The sequence below is a fragment of the Bos mutus genome, chromosome 18 (assembly GCF_027580195.1).
Source record: "Bos mutus isolate GX-2022 chromosome 18, NWIPB_WYAK_1.1, whole genome shotgun sequence".
Classification (NCBI taxonomy): Eukaryota; Metazoa; Chordata; class Mammalia; order Artiodactyla; family Bovidae; genus Bos; species Bos mutus.
This window is the reverse complement of record NC_091634.1, coordinates 43,021,150-43,044,823: the sequence shown is the minus strand read 5'-3', so window position 1 is coordinate 43,044,823 and position 23,674 is coordinate 43,021,150. Positions and strand designations below refer to the sequence as shown.

The 23,674-nt window shown below is 44.6% G+C and overlaps 1 long non-coding RNA gene across 1 annotated transcript in view; it reads left to right on the top strand.

Moving 5' to 3' along the window:
- The first annotated feature begins 6,523 nt into the window (after positions 1–6,523).
- LOC138991689 (uncharacterized) overlaps positions 6,524–23,674 on the top strand; it is a 49,736-nt gene continuing 32,585 nt past the window's right edge. Inside the window, exons 1-2 of the long non-coding RNA XR_011467558.1 lie at positions 6,524–6,572; positions 7,846–7,900. This is a non-coding gene — a long non-coding RNA (uncharacterized lncRNA). The remainder of the gene's footprint in view (positions 6,573–7,845; positions 7,901–23,674) is intronic.

Sequence of the window (23,674 nt, the reverse complement as noted above, 5' to 3'; positions counted from 1 at the left end):
GCAAAACATTTCCATCTAATCAGATCCTACCAGTGATGAATAGGGCAGGTGTCTCCATTTTTTACAGGCGATTGAAGAATTTGCCCAAGTCACTCAGCCTATAAATACACACAAGATGACTTGAAGGGGGCTATTTGTGACTTAGGGTTGGGGTTTTCCTTTACTTCCTCCTTCTTTCAAATCGGAAAAATGTGAGCAATGGGAGACATTGCAGTTGGGAACTTGCAAAGGAGGATGAAAAAAAAAATTCAGAGAACACGTCGGACCAAGGGTTTGACTACTTTGTCAGGGAGGTCTTTGCTTTTGTCCCTTGTCTCTGACCAGAAAAGCATGTTAGAAAATGGACTCACAGCTGCGAGCCAGTGACAGTGTGTTGGGGCAGGGTGCGTGGAGGCTTCTGGAAGTGGACGGCGGGGATGCTTTATTTGGATGACTAAGGGCAAGACACACAGGCCTATAATATTGGAGGAACAGTGTCTGCAGGCTGACCTCCTAGGTGGCTGGTTTGCCGAGTTGGGGCTGCCAGCGTAAACCATCTGCTTTCTCTGCCACGAGAGCATTTCCACCTGTGCTGCCCACAGACCTTCAAAGGGCCCCTAACTTGGCATTAGGGAGCCGAGCAGTCACCCAGCACCACCTTCACGGACGCAAGGGAGCCCAGGGTCCAGGAAAGTAGCAAGATTCCTTCCAGGTCACAGGTGCCCTGACTTGCCATTCAGGGATTCCCTTCTCACACACACACCCCCCAATACTTAGCCATCTTATCACAGCAGTTCTCCATGTTGGTTAATGATCACCTCCTGATGAACCAGAGCTGCTTACTAAGCAAACGCAGCATGCGTGTTTTGTGTCCAGCACGAGTCAGGAGTGTGTTAAGTGTTTACTTTCGTGGTAGTAATAATAGAGTCCAGTGCTGATAGAGTGCAGACCCACTGCTGGGTACTGTCTTGAAAGGGCCTCTAGTTCACCCACTTCATCCGAACAACAAGCCCATGAGGTCTTGGGGAAGTCCTCAGGGTTCTTAACGAATGTTTCTGGCCAGAGGTGGGCACAGGTTTTGTAGAACCTGAAGCATCTATGATTTGGTGGTGGGCTTCCCCGATAGCTCAGTAGGTAAAGAATCCAACTGCAATGCAGGAGACACAGGAGATGCAGGTTTGATCCCTGGGTCAGGAAGATCCCCTGGAAAAGGAAATGGCAACCTACCCTGGTATTCTTGCCTAGAAAACCTAATGGACAGAGGAGCCTGGTGGGCTATAGTCCAAAGGGTTACAAACAGTCCGACATGACCAAGCGTGCAAGCATCTTCAAGAAAGGGAATCCAAAGTTACCAGAATAAAATTAGGTACAGGGTCCTGGAAGGCACCCCAAAAAGAGAAGGGCTCTGAAGTATCATGGTAAGTCTGCCTCGAGTTCCCTCTTCCTCCCCAGCAAACATTAGAGCTGTCTCTTCCCACCCCCATGAAGTTAGCCAGGCCAGGTAGGTGACCTGCATTGGTCAATGTAATGTGAGTAAATTTCACATGTGTCTCTTCTAAGAGGAAGTTTTGAGAGTCAGTATGTGATTCCCCTGGAGAAGGCGATGGCACTCCACTCCAGTACTCTTGCCTGGAAAATCCCATGGACGGAGGAGCCTGGTAGGCTGCAGTCCATGGGGTCGAGAAGAGTCAGACACGACTGAACAACTTCACTTTCACTTTTCACTTCATGCATTGGAGAAGGAAATGGCAACCCACTCCAGTGTTCTTGCCTGGAGAATCCCAGGGACGGGGGAGCCTGGTGGGCTGCCATCTATGGGGTCACACAGAGTCGGACACGACTGAAGCAACTTAGCAGCAGCAGCAGCCGAAGCATGTGATTCCCCACTTTGCTCCCTGACCCTGACATTCACAATCCCTGGACAGATGATGGGGGTGTGTGCTAAGATGGACCCTTCTTTGCCCTGGGACTCCAAGTCAGTATGATGGTTACACCATCCTCTCTTGGCCCCCTGCCCTTGTCAACCCGCGGTAAACACAGAGCATAAGTGAGAAATAAGCTTTCACTATATTCATTCCCGCAGATGTTGGAAAAACATTTTTTTCTTTTAATTACAGTATACCTAGCTTAACCTAACTTATACAGGTAGAAGACTCTTGTTCCCATTTTCTGGAGGAGGAATCGAAGCACAGGAAGGTTTAGTTACTCACCCAAGGTCACACAGCTAGTCAGCAGTGGATGGGGGTCAATGACTCTGTTCCCCAGTGACACCAGGGAAGGGTGGGTCCTTTCGTGTACTGATGGTATTTGTCCCATCTAGAGGCTGCTACTCAGCTCCAGCTGATGGTTGTAAAAGAGGAATGTGAGTCAATTGTTGCCAGATCTTCCGATTTTTTGTTTTTAAAGAGAGGTTGTAAATCCAGAGTTTTAATGTGAAATCCTGATTACTATACATAGGCAGCTGATTGAAGCAGTTTTCCTTTTTTGAACATGGCGAGATCAAGACATCAGAGGGCTTGATTTTGTTCACCAGTTTGGGACCTTCCAACCCTAACCTCCAACTTCTCACTAAAAACAAAAACAAACAAAACAGAAAGCAAGTGAAAATTCAAGCCAGTAACAGGTATGTGCTAAGTGACAAAGTCAGGATTATAAATTGGGCAGGGAAAGCCAGAGAGAAAGGGGGTGGGAACAGATGCAGTGGTCTAAGAAGCCTCCGGAGAGCTGATACGACCAGGCAGGGAGGGTTGCAAGCAGATGTTTGTGTCCAGAGAAAAGAGGTCTCATGCAGTAAGATGACTGAACTTGGGTTTTTGTTCCTGGAAGTAAAGAAAGTTCACATATATTTTTCAAGGACTTAAAAACATAGAAAATGTTTTGTTAGGGTTATTCAAATTTTTCTAGGAAGCCACCATCCTTAGACACAAATTTACCTCCAAGGAAACATGCATCCTTCTATATGGTGAGTACCTGGGAGCTTGACTGTCAACGTGAGCCTGTGAGATGGAGCAGGATGTGGCCAGGGGTCACTGAGCCGAAGAGAGAAGGGACTTCCTGGAAACAGAAGATCCGCTCGGACACAGTGGTCCTTCATAAATCCCTGATGAGCCCAAGGTATTTCCATCTGCCTTGTTTTTTCTTCCGCCGTTTGTCTGTGGGGCTCAGCACGTTCGTGGTGAATGAAAACAATGAGCAGTTAAGAAGGTCATGTCCACGAGACTCTTAACACGAAGGCTCTGACAAGGAAAGTCAAGGTCAGCAGAGAATAGTGTGCGTTCAGAACATCTGACCTCATGCATTAACCTGCAGGTTCCCAAAGCACAAAGGGGAACATGAAAGGCGTTAAGAATAAATGGACCCCTGGTGGAAACAGAATCTCGGAGGCCAAGATTTGGAAAACCGAGTCCCACAGTGAAACAAGCCCCTTTGCATGACTTCTCAGAACTTTAATAAGCCCGACCACCATGTGCCTCCGACAGCACAACATGGCACCCTGCTTGGCTGGGGGACCCCTTTTCTTCACCCCAAATCTCTTGGGAAAGAACGTGACAAGAAGGCTCTTGGAGACATGCTGGCTAGTTTTTCCTTGGTGGCTTTTTCTCCTCACCTCTCAATATCCTAGCCTTTTTCTTTCCAAGTTTCTTTTAGAATGACATTTTTCTCTTTTCCTGGTGGTGGCTCAGACAGTAAAGAATCTGCCTGCGATGCAGGAGACCTAGGTTTGCTCCCTGGGTGGGGAAGATCCCCTGGAGAAGGGAATGGCAATTCTTTCCAGTATTCTTGCCTGGAGAATCCCATGGACAGAGTAGCCGGTGAGGGGCGGGGTAGGGGGGTGGGGGGTGGTGGTGGTGGGACTACAGTCCCTGGGGTCACAAAGAGTCAGATACCACTGAGTGACTAGCACTTTTTCTCTTTTCAGGAAATGGATCATTTCTACTTATCCTACTTACCCCTTAGTTTCAACAAGTAGGTGGTGCGGTGGAGACTGGGGAGGGGCTGGGGGGTGGGCAGCAGGTCCTTGCATATCAGTCACTGTCACTTTATGTTCTGGGGACTACCCCTGTTCTCCAAGGACTGACTTTTCACAGTTGGAATTTCCAGCCCTCGGGAGACAGAGAAGGCAAAGGGACAAAGCACTTGGGAGGTAGCAGCCTTCTAAAAGAAACACTGCCTCTGCTTGGGGACACGTACTGAGGAAGGCGGAAGAGGGAGAGGAGGAGAAACCCCTGAGTGCTGACCCACAGGGGCCCCTTTTATGGCCTTCCTGTTTATGGCTGAGAAGTAAACAGCCTGGGAGCCAGGTCGTCTCCGACGGCAGCTGGGGCACTGCTCGAGCTGGCTGGGGACCCTCTCTTTCTGGGTGGCAATGGGCGGGGAATCTGCCAGTCACGAAAGTCTCAGAGGACTTATTTTTTTTTAAACCAGCATCTTGGGGCATTTTCCCTTCAGCTCACACCATCTGCTTTACCCTCCTCATTGGTCCTGCAGCTTTCGGTGGTGGAGGGGGGTGCAGGGGGGCACAGCTGGGAATCTGTGTGTGCAGGCAAGGGGTGAGGATCCCAGCTGTGACACTTAGCAGCTGTGTGACCTCAGGCGAGCCCTGCACCTCTCTGAGCCTCTTCTGTAGCTGGGTAGGAGGATGTGGAGACTGCCTGTGAACAGCCCTGACAACTTGCCTGGCATGTGGTAAGTGTCAATACACCCCTGATGATTTCAACTGCCCTCCTGACTAAGCCCCCAGGGTCTTAGCTGACGGGAGGGGGTGGGGGGCTGAGAGGGGGAGGAGGGGTCAGGCCCACCTCTGAGAGGTTCCCTGGCCTCGGTCCAGACAGCCGCTCTCTCTCTGGATCGGAACCTGCGGTACTCTGCCTCCTGAGAAATGTGGGCTGTAATGGACGACTAGATGGTGCCCCAACTAAGATGAAGAACACGGCGCCGGGGGCAGCAGACACCAGGAGAATCAATAAACTATAATTATCAAGAGCGGTGTCTGTGAGAGGTGTGGAGTCCTGTGGACAGAGAGAGACAGAGGAGGGGGCGAGAGCGAGACACACGCATATCCTGAGAGATGCAGAAGACGCATGCGCCCAAGGACGCGAAAGCCAGAAGGGAGAAGCAGAATGGGTGTGATGTACACAGGCCCTCCACCCCTGCGCCGCACCCCGCCCCACCCCCGGCCCCAACCTTGCTGATGGGCCTGGCAGAAGGTGCAAGAGCAGGTCTCCCACCTATTTATATAGCCCTCAGCTTTTTAAATTCTCCAAGTCCTCAGCCATATCATTTTTTTGCATTACAAAAAGAATATCAGAGCCTCAATATAAGAATGGATTCCACTGATAACATCGAATCCATTCATTTGATTAGGCTGAGATGCGAAGTCAATATAGATTGCAATATATTGCTTTAGAAACATGACTTCCACATCACCAGGGTCTTCATCGTCCCTGAGTTTACCACTGTCCTCTGGGCCCACCACTACTCCACGCGGTTTTTGATCCAGCACTTCTGGAACTGATGTACGAGACTGTCACCAGGAGTTCTTGAGGAGCCTCGTGTACCCACTGCTGTCAGTGAGCTCTGCCTGTTGCTGCTTAACCTGATATAGTGTGAAGCCCTCTTGAAATGCTACCTTTTCTGATCCCCAACACTTGAGGTCTCACCACTCCCCCGAGAAAGGATTATTGAATCTGTGTTCATTTTCTTGGCCCCATTTGATCTGGGAACCTAGTGACCTTTATCAGCACACAACTGGCCTGATTTGAAGTCATTTGGGGTTGGTGTGTCTTCTGAATTTATTAGAGAGGTTCTCATAGGAGGCATGCTTTTGTGACACTCAGATTGTCAGAGTCCCTCCCCATGTCCTTTTTTAAGGTTAGTATTTTTTTTTTTTTTTAAACAAACGCATGCAAACTAGTTTTACTTTGGGCTTTATTGTGTGCCTGGCACCAGCCTAAGCATTTTACAAGCATTATCTCAGTCAGCACTTAATCTCAATGGCACCAATAGCAACTATTTCTTCCCTCATTTGTGGGAGCTATTTCTTCCCTCCCTGTCACAGAGCTCACAGGTGGCCGAGCTTAGTGGATGCCCAGGCCAGCCTGGAAGCCCGGGGCCATCACCACCTTTCCCAGAGAGGAAACTGAGCCTGAACAGATTAACACCCAGGGCCTCACAGCTCACCAGAGTTAAGTGACCAGACGGGGTTGGATCAGGCCCCCCAACTCCCAGAGAAGTTGAAGTGAAAATGAAGGTACACAATAAAACCCAGCCTGCATTGGGGGTCTCCAGGATGGTCCCACACTTCCCCCCATCTCCTTCCTACCACCTTGAAGGATGCACACAGCCTTTCCAGCTCTAGGGGACACATGGCCGCCCAGGATCCCAGGCGGCAGGGACACAGGGCTCCTCTGAATTCTCTTTCCATTCTGGATTGGGGGCAGGTGGGGGGACCATCCAGAAAGCTCCCTCTGGCTTAGAAGCAGAAGGAAGAGACCTGTGTGTGTCCACTTGGCTGAGGGACCCTCGGTGAGAAGACTGTTCCTGGGTTTGGGTGGCCATCAGGCGCAGGCACCCACAGCTCTCACCTGGTGCGGGTGAGTGATGGACACCTGCACAGCTGCCCGTTTGGGTTTCTGTCCCTCATCACCCAGCTCTCTAATCGGCCAGCGCAGCCTCCGCCTTGGGGAAAGGAGAATGTGATTTCTACTTTGCTTCTTTCTCTTTTTTTTGTTATTTTGAATTGACCTGGGGCAAAGTGCTGCAGGGAGTTTCCCTTTATTCCTATCTTTTCTTTTCTGTTTTGTGTCAGTTTCAACTGTATACAACTGTTGGAGAGTTTAATTTGGATACAATGAAGGCAGATACCAGAAACATAAATTACTTTCAAGACTCTGAGCTTTGAGAATTGGTTAGGATTCTTTCCCCTTTCAAAACTCAGTGGAACTTTTCTACTCAGTAACTTATTCTCTTACTTGATAAGATATCATAGAGAAAGGATGGCTTAAAAAAAAAAAAAAAAAGTGCTGTGTGTGTGTGTGTCCGTGTGTGTTTTCTACTTTAATGAAAAGAAAAGCAGAAACACAGAATGATACTCTGTTAAGAAATGGCTACCTAATTTATGCCTCCCCCAAAACCCCTTTCCATTTTGGTAACCATAAGTTTGTTTTCTATGACTGTGAGTCTCTTTCTGTTTTCTAAATAAGTTCATTTGTATTATTTTTTTTTTTCTTCCACATATAAGTGATATCATATGATATTTGTCTTTGGCTTACTTTATTTAGTCTGATTATCTTGAATTAGAAAGTTGGACTAACATATGCACACTACAACATATAAAATAGATAAGCAACAAGGGAACTTACTCAATATTTTGTAATAACTTACAAGGGAAAAAATCTGAAAAGGAATACACACACATACATATATATAACTAAATCACTGCTATGCATATCTGAAACTAACACAATATTGTAAATCAACTATACTTCAATTCAAAAAATATTAAATTCACCAGAGGAAAAAGAAAGAAAGAAACAGGTTTTCTGCTCAGCAAACATTACCCTATGGGTTGCTTACAAGTAGGGTTCCTTACAACCAGGGCTAGCTTTCTCCAGTTTTATTGACTTCAAACCCAAATTATGCTGACTCTTAAAAGACATTCAGAACACAAATGTGAGACTTTACAAAAGGCCTAAAACACGGAAAGGCTATGGAGCAGATTCTCTTTAAACTCAAGTTGCATGAGGTAGAGGAAAATTTTCCGCAAATTTAGCCCATGGGTTTCTGTTTTACTGGGGGAGAAAGGGCCATCTGTGTTACCCTAAGCCGAGGAATCATTTTAATTAGATGTTTTTGCACTTGCTTTAGATGCGTGGAGAGGTTTGGAAGCTCTAGGAGAAGAAAGGTGTTGGGAACAAATAATGTAAGTAATCACTCTCTGTCTTTTTTCAGACCTAGATTTTGTCTTTCCTTTCTCTGTAGCTCCCCGCACCCCCCAGGCTCCCCTTTCTCCCCCTGCTCTCCACCCCATTCCTGCTGCCCCCTCGGACCAAGGCCAGATACCTTGCTGGCTTGGACTCCCACAAATGGTTTGATGCGGGGAGCTAGGGGAGGCATGGAAGACTGGGGGAGCAGAGCAGTTTGCTTTAGCAGAATTGGGGGCTGAACTGCAGCCAGAGGCCACCAGGCCAAGGGGATGATTTTGCTTGGAGGTACCAGCTACTTCTTTCTTTTTCTGATACTGAATTCAACATCCCAACCCCAGCAATCCTCCCACTCAGGACACCTTATGAAACAATTATGTAAACTAGGCTGACTGCAGCTGTGAGTTTTTAAGTATTTAGAGACCTTGCTTTCCTTCAAAAAAAAAAAAAAAAAAAAAAAAAATGAATTTGATATCAGCCTTTTGTGGAGGCAGGCAGGAAAGACCCGTTAAGAAGGATATTGTAACTCCTGCCAAGAGTTGTCTCTCACTGTGTGGTTTTCTTATTGGATTGCTTATTTTCTCTTTCTTACTACACTTGACTCTAAGGACTTTGCTTTCTACTTTTCTCTTCTTTCTTCCACCTCAAGATTTTGAATCTCTGCTCAAGGGCTCAGAAATCTATACCACATGAGGAGGTGTGCATATATTCTCCTGGGGGATCCTGGTCTCCTCTGTGGTTTCCTCTAAAGCCCCCTCTGTACTCTGTCCCTCCACCCCATCCCCTTGAAGTTTATATCCGGGTGGCTCTGACACAAGATAAAGATTCCAAGGTCTTGGCAACTTCCTCAAATGTCTCCATCCCCTCACACCCCAGGGTTTCTTACTGTTGTCTCTATTAGCATGGACCAAATGTCCTGCTTTGCAGGCTGATTTATGGTTGCATTAGGGAAAACTCCACAGAGGGTGTAAAATACACTGTCCCATGCCCGGGCCAGAGCTTCCGCGTTATCGGTGATTGCAAGTGCGTTTTATAACCCCAGTGCCAAATCGAAATCAAGGTGATTTGCGCATCAATCTCCTGGATAAAATCAGGGCATGCTCTATTGTGGTTTGACCTTCCTGGTGCCTTTGGCTGGTCCGCCTTGTCTAAGTCCCCTGGACAATTACCCAGGGACGGTTGGAAAATGCAGAAATAATGGCCAGGGCCGGGATTACCAGCTGTATCAAAAGGCTTAACTGCTCATCCCAGAGACTCCTGAGCGCCAGAGGAAAAAACCGTAAGGGGAGGTTTGCCTCGTCTTTAAGGGATTGCAAGCTGCAGGTGGGGAGGGGGAGAGCCCTGGGACTGTCTTCCTGTGCATTTAGTCAGCACCCCTGAACCCCACAGCAATGGAGAAAGCAAAACTTTGAAATTTATGAAAAGCCAGCAGATAACTGGGCCTCAGAAAGCCAGTGCAGTCCCTTATTTATAATCCCAAGATCTCCTCCAAATGTAGGCCAGAGAAGTAATTGTTTCAAAAGTAAATGGAAGATCCGAGATAGGACTGAAATCAGTAGTATCCATCTTGCTCACCACCCAAGGTGGGTTCTTTCTGATTATTTTTCATAGAAAAATCATGCTCATTTGTCATAGAAAACAAAGAAAAGCTTCCTGAAAAATCTGACCATCTATTTTCAGTAAAGTTCAAACTTAATCCAAAATGTTGAAGGATGCGCTCTCAAGAGTAGGGTTGAAGATCTTTTGAACAAAGATGTGGGAAATTGTAGATTTTTAGAACCTGAAGGCCCTGTAGTGATGGTCAGAGGGTATATTTAGGATAAATATTTTTAAGTCAGGGTTTTATGCCTATAATCTAAGTTTCTCAACTTATATTTAGTCCAAACTTCTTTTTTAAAGTAATTCCATCTCTTCTGATTCTGCACCCTTTCATAGACCCAGGAGGAATTTAGTTGACTCTTCAAATGGTAAAGCCTATTTTGCAAATCCCTTTAAGATATGCTAATGTATATGGGCTGATTATTAAGATAAATACCTTCTGCTGGAAACTGAAGTTAATTATAATGTATGTAATTAGTCACTGGTCAGCCTAGAAGTTATAATTTATTGTCCCCTAATTTGCATTTATTATCAAAGATATTTAATTTAAAGGAATTAAAAAAAATAGCCTGATTTGAGTGGTTATGGAGATGGTGGGCATTTAGTAAACTTCAAAACTCTTTTTTTTTCTCTCCCCAAACATTTCTAAACCTATTATATACAATTTCAGGAAATAACACACCAACATTAGGAGATGGCTTGTGCTGCTTGATTAAAAAAAAAATCAGAAAGCCATTTTTGTAAGAAAGGATGCAGTATTCTCTTCCTGATCCTCATTTTTGGAATGCTAGGTAAGCTTGTGTGATAAGAGGGTCCAAGTTCAAGTAGAATTAGGGAGCTTGTGTGATGAGGATGACTTTCGTGTCTGTGTTGATTGGGAGGGGGAGATAAAGGAAAATATTAGATGCTTTTCCTTTCAGATTATAATTTCTTCTAGATAATGTAAAAGAGACCAGCAGTTGGCCACAGCTACAGCTTTTGTATAAAAGGAGAATCTCATGCCATTTCATAAAATGTTTCCATAAAACTCCACTGACCTTTCAAACATATTATTTCTGCGATCTTTTATCTGATTCCTGCTCTATCGAGACTCTGAGCTCCCTCTGCCACACAGGAGTGACTTTCTGGTGTTCTTTTCCCTCTAAATTAAAGTTTGTGTTGAAGCGGGGCTCCTTGGTACAGGGAGAAAAGGCAGCCCTCATCTCTGTCTCCTCCTAGGAGCCCTCTCTCTTTAATCAAGGAGGCTGCTGATTGACTTGGCAGCGAGTTGGTCTGAGATGTGTCCATGGCGGAAGCAACACCACTGAGATATCAGATTTTTTCCTCTTGAGAGGAAGGGACTGTCCATATAGGGTGATGTCCCTGAGAATATACCTTTTGAGTTTGTGCGTCTTCCGATCCAGAACATCCTTGAGCCTTGTGGACATTGTTTTTGAACTCTCTGAATGCTGACATTTCTTAGAAGTCAGAAATGGGGCTATTTGATTTCATGACTTTTTATAAATCAAAGGATAGTTGATTTACAATGTTGTGTTACTTTCTGCTGTTCAGCAAGTGATTCAATTATACATATATAGGGCTTCCCAAGTGGCTCAGTGGTAAAGAATCCACCTGCCACTGCAAGAGAAACAGGAGAAGCAGGTTCGATCCCTTGGTCAGGAAGATTTTCTGGAGTAGGAAATGGCAACCCACACATAAGTGATATCATACTTGATATCACTTATTTGAATTTCTTTTTGACTTACTTCACTTAGTTTGATAATCTCTGGGTCTATCCATGTTGCTGCAAGTGGCATTATTTCATTCTTTTTAGTGGCTGAGTAATATTCCACACATACCACATCTTCTTTATCCGTTCATCTGCCAATGGACATTTAGGTTGCTTCTGTGTCTTGGCTATTGTGAATAGTGCTGTTATGAACACTGGGATGCTTATTTTTGAATTAGTTTTAGATCTCAAAACTTTTTAAAGAGTGAAACATGGTCAGATTGGGTGTGACACAGTCCCTTCCTGTGGATAGAAATTCTGTTCTCTTATTGAAGGAGAGGTTGGAGGTAAAGATGGTAGATATTTTCTTCTAGGTCAAGACCTCAAATTACCCTTCTGTGTTCCTAGGGGAGCAGCTTTTTGGGTGGTGGAATAAACAATCCTGAACATCATGAAGCACAATGGGACACCTCCCAGTCATTTCTGCAAAGGCCCCCTTGGCTTCCCCTCTGCTCAGGAAGCCCTGGTGTGCAGCAATAATCAAGAATGGGATGGGTGCAACCAGAGGGTGCATTAACTGAAGAAAATTTAAAAACAGACACCAATTAAAAGTGCTCTCCTTGTATTATCACCATGTGTGCTAAGTTGCTTCAGTCGTGTCTGACTCTTTGTGACCCCATGGACTGTAGCCTGCCAGGCTCCTCTGTCCATGGGATTTTCCAGGCAAGAATACTGGAGTGGGTTGCCATTCCCTTCTCCAGGGGATCTTTCCAACCCAGGGATTGAACCTGCGTCTCCTGCATTAGCAGGTGGGTTCTTAATCACCACCACAGACAGTACTTCAGTAATACACACCTCAGCTCTGCATGGGGGATGGGGGTTGATACTGAGTACTGGTCAGATCCCTATCGCCAGATCAGGGCACCCCTTCCCCAGCTACTGAGAGCATTGGCTTCCAATGGCTTAGGGCTGCCACCTTCCCTGGAGACTTAGACCTATTCTTCCTGAGCAGCTCATGGCCAGTAGATAGCCCATTCCCTCAGGGGCAGATAGCACTAAGGGACGGTTCACCATTCAGAGTCCCCACCTCCATAGACTATGCTTAGACCCAGCTCCAGACCACAGCCTTGCTCAATACCTTTCCTTTCTCCTTCCTGCTCCTTTTCCCACCTCCCAGTATGGGAGAGCTCTCCACAGAGCCCATGCAGATCCCTTTCTCAGGTGGGGCTTCCAGGGAACTCTCCCTAAGTCATTTGACTTCCAGGCAGGAATGCTCTGCATGAGCAGCAAACTTGGCCTCTGATTTCCCCAGGTCCACCTGCAATCCCAGACGGTCCATATTTCTCATTTCTTCCTCTTCACCTGTAGATGACAGATGTACTTCCAATACAACTGTGAGCTTTTCAAGTGCCTTCAGTGACATCCATGTGTCTGGAGAGTCAGAGAACCCCATGTTCCCTTGAAGACGCTAGATTTCTTTTCTCAAGGGCTCTGTCTGAAGGTTTTGTGACCCAACAGACCAGACTGCCACTTACTTTATGTACAATAGCAGGCAAGAGGCTCAGGCCAATGTCATTCTCACCCAGCTGGTGAGGAGAGCCAGCGTGAAACCCCGGAGCTCCATTCCAGGGTCCCTACTTTTAGCAACTATTGTGATTAAAGAGTACAGTGGATATTTGAAATGCTTAGCACAGTGCCTGGCTGCTCACAAAATGATAGCAATGAAGATGATTATTCCGTTAATGAGATGATAAAGATGATGATGGCAACAAGGTTGAGAGAATAAGATTTGCATCTTTAGATAACAGAAGGTAAGAGAACAATGGACATCCCATAAATTCTTTCCTGGTTCCCTCTGATGAGAGAAAAAAGAAACCAAAACCTTGGGGCCCTGGAATGAGTACTGGTCTTAGAGTCAGAAGACCCTGGTGTCAGATACAGACTTTGGATTGGTTGCCAACTTTGGGAGAATTCTATAAAATGGGCAGAGATGTCAGGATTAAGTGGAAAGAGATCCTGGGTACAAGGACTTAGCATGTAAGTATCAAGCAGATGTCTGGTGGCTAGAAACAGACTATGTCGTGGGAGAGGACATAAGGGTGACTCTGGAGAGAAGCAGTGCAAGGCAGCTCTGTCACTGACTGAGCACCTCCAGGGAGCAGGTCAGGGTACCTAAAGAATTACTGGGTCTCCAGTGAATATGGCTCTGTTGGCTCTTATGACAAGCACCTGTTGATTTCCTTGACTTTGTAGTGGCCCTTCCTCTGCACTTCAGGGCTCTCTGCTATTCCCAGATCCTATTTTCACCCATTTGACCTCATCCTGAAGGTAAGCACCTCATACAAATGCCCAGGAGGGCCAGGATTTCAGTCTATATTACTCATTGGTACACTCCCCATCACCTGAAATATACTCAACATTCAAGAAATATTGTTGAGAAAATAGACCTTATCAAGAACCAGGACTGAAGGTGGCAGGAACAAGCATTTCACTAGGAGCCAGGAGGCCTTCAAGTGTGTCCTCTCTTGGCTCTGTGGCTTTGGAAGGCCCACCTAACCCCTGTGGATTTCATTTATCTGCTACATCAGTGACATCAGGTCTACTGAACAGGGTTGGAATAATGCCTATGGAATCTTACTGAGTCTTTGAATTTTAAGAGCTATGAAACTGACTTGAAAAGGACAATTTAAGGAAATGTAGTTAGTCTTAGAATTTACTGAGATAATATTTCTAGAAAATGTGCTGCAAATATTTTTTCTCTTAGAAATTTAAAAACACCTTTCCAAATAAACTCTTGGATTACAAAGTCAAAACTGAAATAATAAACTATTCAGAAATTAAAGGTACCATGTACCAGATGTGACCTTGGGATGTGGCTGAAGTAGTGCCCAGAGAACAATGTATAGCTTAAATGGACTTATCAAAGAATAAGATTAAAAATACATGAACATTCAACTCAAGAAACTGGAAAATAAACATATGAAAGTCGCTCAGTGGTGTCCAACTCTGCAACCCCATGGACTATACAGCCCATGGAATTCTCCAGGCCAGATTACTGGAGTGGGTAGCCTTTCCCTTCTCAGGGAAAATGAATACCACCACCAATAACAACAAAGACACAGTAAACACACACACACACACAAAGGAAGAAAAACATTTTCAGTAGAACGTTTTCATAAGAGTCTTCCAATAGTTGAATGTGTTTATGCCAGGAGAATTTCTGAAAGTGGTCACGAATTGACACATTTTCCACTAATCAATAGTTTGCAATTATATATTGCCTTTTTGCCGAGTATGAAGCTTTGTACAGGACATAGCCATTCTTTAATGAGCAGTCATGCTTTATTTTATCTAGATCATCCTTAGAAAAGTGCCAATTGAAGAAGATGGAAGGGATTGTGGTGGATCTGACAGGTCCTAGAGAAAGCAGAAGGCTCCTTTGGTCTCTTGACCAAGCAAGGAGCATGTGAAGAAGCATGTTGCTGAGTGATGCATTTTATCCAATATGGTAGCAGCTTCAGTGAGGCCCTGGAGGCATGAATATAAAATGCAGGGTCCTGTGGGGAGGGGGGACCCTGAGACACTGGCTGTGATTTCCAGAGAGGTAGATTTCCAGGTATATAGAGGGTCAACAGGCTTCCCAGGTGGCTCAGTGGTACAGAATCTGCCTTCCAATGCAGGAGATGCAGGAGATGCAGATTTGATCCCTGGGTCAGTGAAGATCCCTGGAAGAATTCTTCAGTATTCTTGCCTGGAGAATCCCAAGGACAGAAGAGCCTGGTGGGCTAAAATCCATGGGATTGCAGAGTCAGACATGACTGAGTTACTGAGAACATATGCATGCAGAGGGGGAACAAAGTCCATTTGATAATTAGTCTGATAACTCATAGGAGACTAGACTCTGACCTACCTAGGGACATCATATCGACAGGATGTTGGTGTCTGGAAGGCACTGGAAAATCCTCTATGGGTTTTTCTTCTGGAGCAAAGAAGACCTCAAATTCTCATTTCTTTAAAGCAACACCTGACTCTGGGCTCCTTGCCTTTTTTTTTTTTTTTTTTTTTTTTGATGTGGATCATTTTTAAAGTCTTTCTTGAATTTGTTACAATACTGCTTCTGTTTTATGTTTTGGTTTTTTGGCCCTGAGGTATGTAGGATCTTATCTTCCTGACCAGGGATTGAACCCACACCCCCTGCATTGGAAGGCGAAATCTTAACCGCTGGACCATCAGAGAAGTCCCTGGCTCTTGTTCTTAAAGCAACTTAAAGAATGGAGTTGAACACCTTGCATTGATATTTCCTCTGTACTTTGGACAGTGCCTGCACCTTCTCTCCTGCCCAGAGGAAAGAGCCAGGAAATAGGAAGATTTCCAAGCCAAAGTCTGCAACTCATCCATGGGGCCACAGGATGATGCACATCACTGACTGGACTCAGGGCCCCTGGAGTCTCCCATGGCCCACAAATGCCTTGAACTGAACATACTGCAGGGATGCTGACATCTATAAACTTATGAGTCTGATGCGGTCTCCACTGCTAACTAACCTCTTGAAGCCTTCTTTTGCTCTTTGTGTTTTTTATTGGAAAGTGGGCAAAATGATAGTGTCTACCTGTCTTAGTCCTAGTCCATTCAGGCTGCTCTAACAGAATATCACAAACAGTAAGGTGGCTTTTAAATGAGACATTTATTTCTCATAACTCTGGAGGCTGGAAGTCCAAAACTGGGGGATCCAGTATGGTTGGATGAGGGCCCTCTTCTGGGTTGTAGATACCTCAGTATACACTTATGAGGGTAGAAAGGGACAGCAGAAGTGATTTATCAGGAGGCTTCTTACATAAGGCACTAATACCATTCATGAGGGCTGCACCCTCATGACGTAAGCACCTCTCCGAGGCTTCAGCTCCTGACCATCACCTTGCGAGTAGGTTCAGTCACTCAGTCATGTCCAACTCTCTGTGGCTTCGTGGATTGTAGACTGCCAGCCTCCTCTGTCCATGGAATTTTCTAGTCAAGAGTACTGGAGTGGGTTAACACGCCTTCTCCAGGGATTCTTCCCGACCCAGGGATTGAACTCGTGTCTCTTTCATCTCCTGCGCTGGCAAGTGGATTCTTTATCACTGGGGGCTAAGATTTCCACATATGAACTTTGAGGGGACACAAGCATTCAGGTCGTAGTACTACCTCAAAGACTGCTTTAGGTTTTCCATGAGGAAATTATAAAGCATTTCAATGCATGTTTGGTTTATGCCAAAACTCAAACTAAATGGTGACTGTCTGTGACTTGCCATTTTTGTGCCCATTTTCTCATTTGGAAAACAGGATAAACAATAAATAACCCTTATACTCTACTTCAGAATGGAGTTTAAATAGGTAATGTTGGGAATTCCCTGGTGATCCAAGGGTTAGGATTCTACGGTTTTACAGCTGTGGGCCTGGGCTCGATCCATGGTTGGGGAACTACAATCCTGCCAGGTTTGCCAAGATAAAAAAAAAAAAAAAAAAACTTAAGGTTGAGCCATATGAAATTGTCAATATTTGATCATTTTTGACCTCTACAAATTGCAATTTCTTGTGTGCCAATCTGATGACATGTGGTATGTCAATTCATATCTATAGAGCCTTATAACCAGTTATACATATGAGTGGTTGCTTTGCTTTCTAGTTTCATTGTGAAACACATCTCAGAAAAATGACAAGACCGCATCTATTGGATTTTTTTTCTCTCTTTGTTTCATTTTATAGTCTTCTTCACCTCTCCCCAGAACTTGCCCATCATCATATTTCACAGAACTCTGGAAGGGCAAGCTCTGTTCATCAGAAATATCCCACTGGAGAGAGTAGATTTGTTATTTTCTGTGTTAAGTTGTTAATTGATTTGATAATTGCCTGGGAGACACACACAGACATACACATACACAAAACAAATGTCAGGGCACACACTTTTCTCTAGACAGTAAGATGAAGATGTTTTAGTTATTGGAATGCAGATGTCACCTAGAAGAATAAGAGGAGGTACCGGGAAAAAAAGAGGGGAGTGGAGCCGACAGGGCGGGGGGAGGCAGGCCATCCCTCTTGGTTATCAAGCGAAATGACTCCCCAAATATGACAATAAATCACTGCAGGAATCAATCAGACGGGAGGCCACTGCTCCACGCTGATAATGCATCAATCAATATTTAATGTTTACACTTTAATTAATCCACACATGGGAAGCATTCTTTCAGTGACAAAAATAAAGGGATGAGAAATAAAACACCTTTTATATCAAGGAGTGGTGAGGGCACTGCCTATCTGTGTGGCTTTGATTGGAGCTGTCATTGATCACCTTGAATCTCGCCCGCCTCTGAGTCACATTTGGATAGAAAGCTAATATGGGGGAGGGGTCCAGAGGTGTCAGAATCCGACCAGGCAGACTGTGACTTCGTCGAAACTGTCGCAGACCATGGATTCCTGAGAAGGCAGAACAAAGCCAGGGCAAATACTGGATTCTGCACGCTGATGACATCTTCTCCCCAGAAAAGATTTCTGTCTGCAGATAGTGATATATAACTCCAGGGGAGGCAGGGTGCTCAGGAAAGATATTTTTCCCTCTGTTTTGAAGAGTCCAAGTGTTGTCCTAGACACACAGATTCCAGTCTCAACCCCAGGACTGTTTTTATAACATTCATAGCCCATTAGCATGCTTTTCACAGTCTGCCCTACCTCTTACAAACATTTAAAAATACTCACACCTCACATTCGTTCTAATTCATATACAGCTGTGTGTGAATCACTTTGACCTGGGGTTGACTAGTTGACCTCATACTATATTTAGGAGACAGTTAATCAAATGTATATTACATTTGGTTTTGTAGATTTCTTTTTATATTTTGGGGCCAATGCATTGGGCCCACATGTCTCGGGCTCAAGCATTTTGCAGGCCCTTGAAAAGTACATAGGCTGTAGATGTAACTTTAGTTCTATTTGAGAAAATGGCTTGGTAGACAATGCTGGATTTAAAAAGAATTTTTTTATTCATTTGGCTGTGTAAGGTGGTAGTTGCAGCCATGTGCAGACTTGGTTGCTGTGGTGCACAGGGCCTAGTTGCCCTGTGGCATGTGGATCCCAGTTCCCCAACCAGGGATCAAGCTTGCATCCCTGGCATTGGGAGGCAGTTTTTAAATTTCTGGACCACCAGAGAAGTCCTGAAAATGCTGGATTTTGACCCTCAAAAACCACCATATGCTAAGTTGCTTCAGTCATGTCTGACTCTGCAACTCTGTAGCCCGCCAGGCTCCACTGTCCACGAGATGCTCCAGGCAAGAATACAGGAGCGGGTTGCCATTTCCTCCTCCAGGGTCCTCCCAGCGCAGAGGCTGACCCCGCGTCTCTTGTGTCTTCTGCATCGGCAGGCGAGTTCTTTACCGCTAGTGGCACTGGTCTCTGCAGTGTATTTCTTTGTCTTCTTTTTTTTTTCCCCTAAATTGCTTCATTTGAGGCCTTCTTTTCCCAGGCTTTAGGGTCCCATTTCTTCTTCCTTTCTGTTTCTGTCCTCAGTGGGTAGGGTTGGTGCAGTGGTTTGTACTGGTTTCACGTTGGGGATGAATTGTGACTGCATTCTAGTGTGAGGAGGTGACTTTATTTTTTTCTTTTACGGGCAAAGCTATGTGTTGCTGTTGTTGTTCAGTTGCTCAGTCGTGTCCGACTCTTTGTGACCCCATGGACTGCAGCACGTTAGGCTTTCCTGTCCTTCACCACCATAGGGTTTCAGAGTCAGACACGACTGAAGCAACTTGGCATATAGTGGTTTTGGAGGGTCAAAATCCAGTTTTGAAGTCTCAGAAATGACTAAGCTTTCCTTTTTGGAGCATAGCAGTGAAGGGAGGATGTGCTTGAGTTTGTGTTTAATCACTTCATTGTGTCTGACTCTTTGCAACCCCATGGACTATAGCCCACCAGGCTCTTTGGTCTGTGGGAATTCTTCAGGCAAGAATACTGGACTGGGTTGTGATTCCTTCCTTCAGGAGATCTTCCCAACCCAGGGATTGAATCCAGGTCTCCAGCATTGCAGGTGGATTCTTTACTGCCTGAGCTACCAGTGAAGCCCAAGAATACTGGAGTGGGTAGCCTTTCCCTTCATCAGGGGATCTTCCCGACCCAGTAACCAAACTGGGGTCTCCTGCATTGCAGGTAGATTATTTACCAACTGAGCTACCAGAAAAGCCCCAAGTGAGAATACTAGATGTTAAAAAAAGCAGGAGTCTTGGTTTGAGTTCCCCCCAGAAGTAGATTTTGAGATAAGATTTTGAGAACAAGTAGTTTATAAGTGAGAAAGGGAAGGAAAAGCAGCAAAAAAAAAAAAAAAAAGAAAGAAAGAAAGAAAAAGAGGGTTATCAGTGTGGGTAAGAGAGACTTGGTCCCACTGAGAACTTGGAAAGTCAGAGCAGAAGAGTCATTTCAGTTAAACCTTCTGGTAGGAGAGAGAAAGCTCTATTTATCTTCCAACTCCCTGTCTGCTCTTAAGTGAGGGCTGCTTTTAGAGGGACTCACAGCCCACTACTCCCCACTCCTACGGCCAGATAAAGAGACCCTGGGTGGAGAATCAGGTCTTCTTATTGAGAAACCTTCAGCTTACAAAGTGGAACAATGCCAGGATACAGGCACACACCAACTGTGGCCATTCCACCAGGACAGATAAGTAATACCTGACAAGGATTCTGACTGTAAAATGTAAGAACAAAAATTCACATGTTTCAAACCAAAATGTTTCAGTAACTCTGTCAACTTCTCAGTATGTCCAACTCTGTTAAAACTTCTTACAGTTCTAGAAGGCAGCTTGCTCTGCTAGCTGAGCATGGAATGAAGTCATTTAGGGGATGTGTGTGAAAAATATAGAGTCACACTCACACTAACAGAGGCATGATGTGCATATTAGGTGAGGCATGAAGAAACTGAGGATGACAGTTTTCTCTTTCTCTGTCTCTGCTAAGCTTGATGAGCTGGCTTTCAGCAAAGTCAATTCTTCTATGATGCAATTCCGTATCTACTTGCATACTCCACTCCCTAATGTAAGAACCACACTACCCCTCCTATGTCCAACTCAAGCAGGATATATGATAGTGGTTCTTTGTGTAGAATGCATATTACAGTTGTCTAATGCTGACTATATTGATTTAGTTTTTCCTCTTTTAAACTATCTGCTCCTGCACCCCAATCTCCCTTGTGATTTATTCAGTTTCCCTCCTCTGTATCTGTCATTGATTTCAACATGCTTCTCATTTGTTGAATAGAACTTAATTTCAAAAGTCTCCCATTACAGGTCCAGTCTGTTTCTCTGAGTTTGAAAAAATTCTGTTATGAGGTTCTTTAATTTCATATAATAGAGACAAGCTTCCATTAACTTAGGCAAAAAGAAAAGGAATAGGGAAGGGCAGCTGGCTAGACCCAGAGCATCACTGGTGACCTCAGCCATGACCTAGCTTTCTCAAGAGCAACCACACTGTGGCCAAACTCCAAACACCTGTCCCTGTGCACCTCTACTTAAGAATCAAACTCCTAAGACAGACCCTTTGATTGGCCTTGGTTAGCCTCTGTTCTCTCTCGGTGACAAGACTGAGTAAGGTGTCATGCTGTCACTTTCCCCAAAGAAAAGATGGATACTATGCCCAGAAGGAGAGGTAAAGTGTTACTGAGTGGACAAAAGCAAAAGAAGCCATGATGTCTGCCATTGGTTTTGCACCATTTTATATAAAAGAAAACTTTAACTGAAAATGCGTGCTTTGTTTTATTCCCTCTACTTTTTCTTTTCAATTTTGAAATTAGCATACACACATTCACAAGGATCTTTAAAAGCTCATAGAAGATTAGACGTACAAGAGAGCAAGAGCTGGGAAAGGAAATTGAAATGTTACTTAGCACTGAATACACACCAGGCCCTTTTATATTTATATCTAGAAAGTTCTGTTGTATAAGCTCTTCTTTTCCTAGTAAATTTCTTGACTCCTGAATCTTTTAGAACAAAGATGTACAGTATTTCCCTGTTGAGAATTCTTCTATACTCTCTTTAAATTGTTCAAGAACCTCATAAGATTACTTTAGGCCAGTGGTTCTCAACCTAGGCCAACTTTGCCCTTTCATTCCCCAAGGATATTTGGCAATGTCTGCAGACCAGTTTGGTCATTACTGGGTGGGGAGAGGGGATAAACTGCTATTGGCATCTAATTAGTAGAGACTACAGATGTATCTACACATTTTACAATGCACATGATTGCCTCCTATTAATGTCCTTAATGCCAAAATTGAGAAGCCACACTTTAACCCAAGGAGGTTGGTTCCAGTACCAACATCAAGCAAAGACAGAATTGATGAGTTAGTCAATAAATTACTGCTAGTACTTATCATTTGTCGGCAAAAGTCCATACAGTCAAAGCTATGGCTTTTCCACTAGTTCTGTACAGATGTAAGAGTTGGACCATAAAGAGTACTGAAGAATCAATGCTGTCAAATTGCAGTGCTGGAAAAGACTCTTGAGAGTCGCTTGGACAGCAAGGAGATCAAACCAGTCAATCCTAAAGGAAATCAATCCTGAATATTCATTGGAATGACTGATGCTGAAGCTCCAATTCTTCAGCCACCTGATGCGAAGACCCTGTTGCTGGGAAAGATTGAAGGGAGGAGGAGAAGGGGACAACAGAGAATGAAATGGTTGGATGGCATCACTGACTCAATGGACCTGAGTTTGAGCAAACTCTGGGAGATAGTGAAGGATAGGCAAGCCTGGTGTGCTGCAGTCCATGGGGTTGCACAAGAGTCAGACATGACTGAGCAACTGAAGTGAACTGAACTGAATACTTATACTTGCTTCTTTGAGTCACTGTTGAAGATGGTCCGGTGCAGTCTGGTAACTATTCATTCTGGTAAGAATCTGTGCTGATGCTCAGTGATACCCCATATTGGCTCTTTTAGTTTGCACGTTCATATGTTATTTTCTAAAGTTCAACAACTGAGCCAGGGAGACTGGTCCTGAGTTGCTTCTATTTTAGTCACAGATCGATTCTCTATAGAAGGAAAGGGCTGTGAACTTCAGGGTTTAGCTGTGTTCCTTCCCTGAACTTTGCTTCTTAAAGTAGAATTAATCCTACAGATTTCTACCACAGTTTCATTGCTGATCAGATTTCAGACTCTCCTTGGCCTTTCCCTTTGGCTTCCCTGACTCAATTTTGAGGCTTCATTTTGCTCAATAGGAGCCAGACACCACATTTCCTTGGTTGCTCATGTCTTGGAGTTGGCTGCTTGTAGAGAAAGAGCCCAGATAAATTCTACTACCAGCAAGCAAGTGACCTTGAACTTGGCTTTGGTCCACTATTGGCAGGATGATGGGTTGGGTTGGTGAGGGTTTTTTAGAATCAGATCAAGTGTGTATACCATTTTCCTAAGTTTTAATCATGTCTATGAACATATACTCTTATTTACTTAATACTTTCCTTTGAATTGACTCACTAAATTTATTCAATAAAATTTTTTTTTGAAAAGAAATCTTTATTCACCTTCACAGATGGAGAACCAATTGGCATAAAGGAAGGTGATAGAAGAAAAAAATATAAGGAAAATGAGATAAAAAAAAACTGTTATCAAATTCTAGCTAAATTCTAGAGATTCTGGAGAGGTTGTGGAGAAAAGAGAACGCTCTTACACAGTTGGTGGGGATGTAAATTGATACAGCCACTATAGAGAACAGTATGGAAATTTCTTTAAAAGTTAGAAATAAAATTACCACATGACCCATCAATCCCACTAGGGTGTGCAAATACCCTAAGAAAACCATAATTCAAAAAGACATGAGTACCTCAGTGTTCATTGTAGCACTATTGACAATAGTTAGGACATGGAAGCAACCTAAGTCTGTCAACAGATGAATGGATACAGCAGTTGTGGTACATGTACACAATGGAGGTCTTCCCTGGTAGCTCAGCTGGTAAAGAATCTACCTGCAATCCAGGAGACCCCAATTCAATTCCTGAGTTGGGAATACCCGCAGAAGAAGAGATAGGCTACCTACTCTAATGTTCTTGGTCTTCCCTGGTGTTTCAGACAGTAAAGAATCTGCCTGCAATGCCAGAGACCTGGGTTTGATCCTTGGGTTGGGAAGATCCCCTAGGGAAGGGAAAGGCTACCCACTCCAGTATTCTAGTCTGGAGAATTCCATGGACAGAGGAGACTGGCAGGCTGCAGTCCATAAAGTCAGACACACACAGTGACTTTCACTTTCACTTTATATACAATAGAATCTTCAGTTCAGTTCAGTTCAGTTCAGTCACTCAGTCGTGTCCGACTCTTTGCGACCCCATGAACTGCAGCGCGCCAGGCCTCCCTGTCCATCATCAACTCCCGGAATTCACTCAAACTCATATCCATCGAGTCAGTGATGCCATCCAGCCATCTCATCCTCTGTCGTCCCCTTCTCTTCCTGCCCCCATCCCTCCCAGCA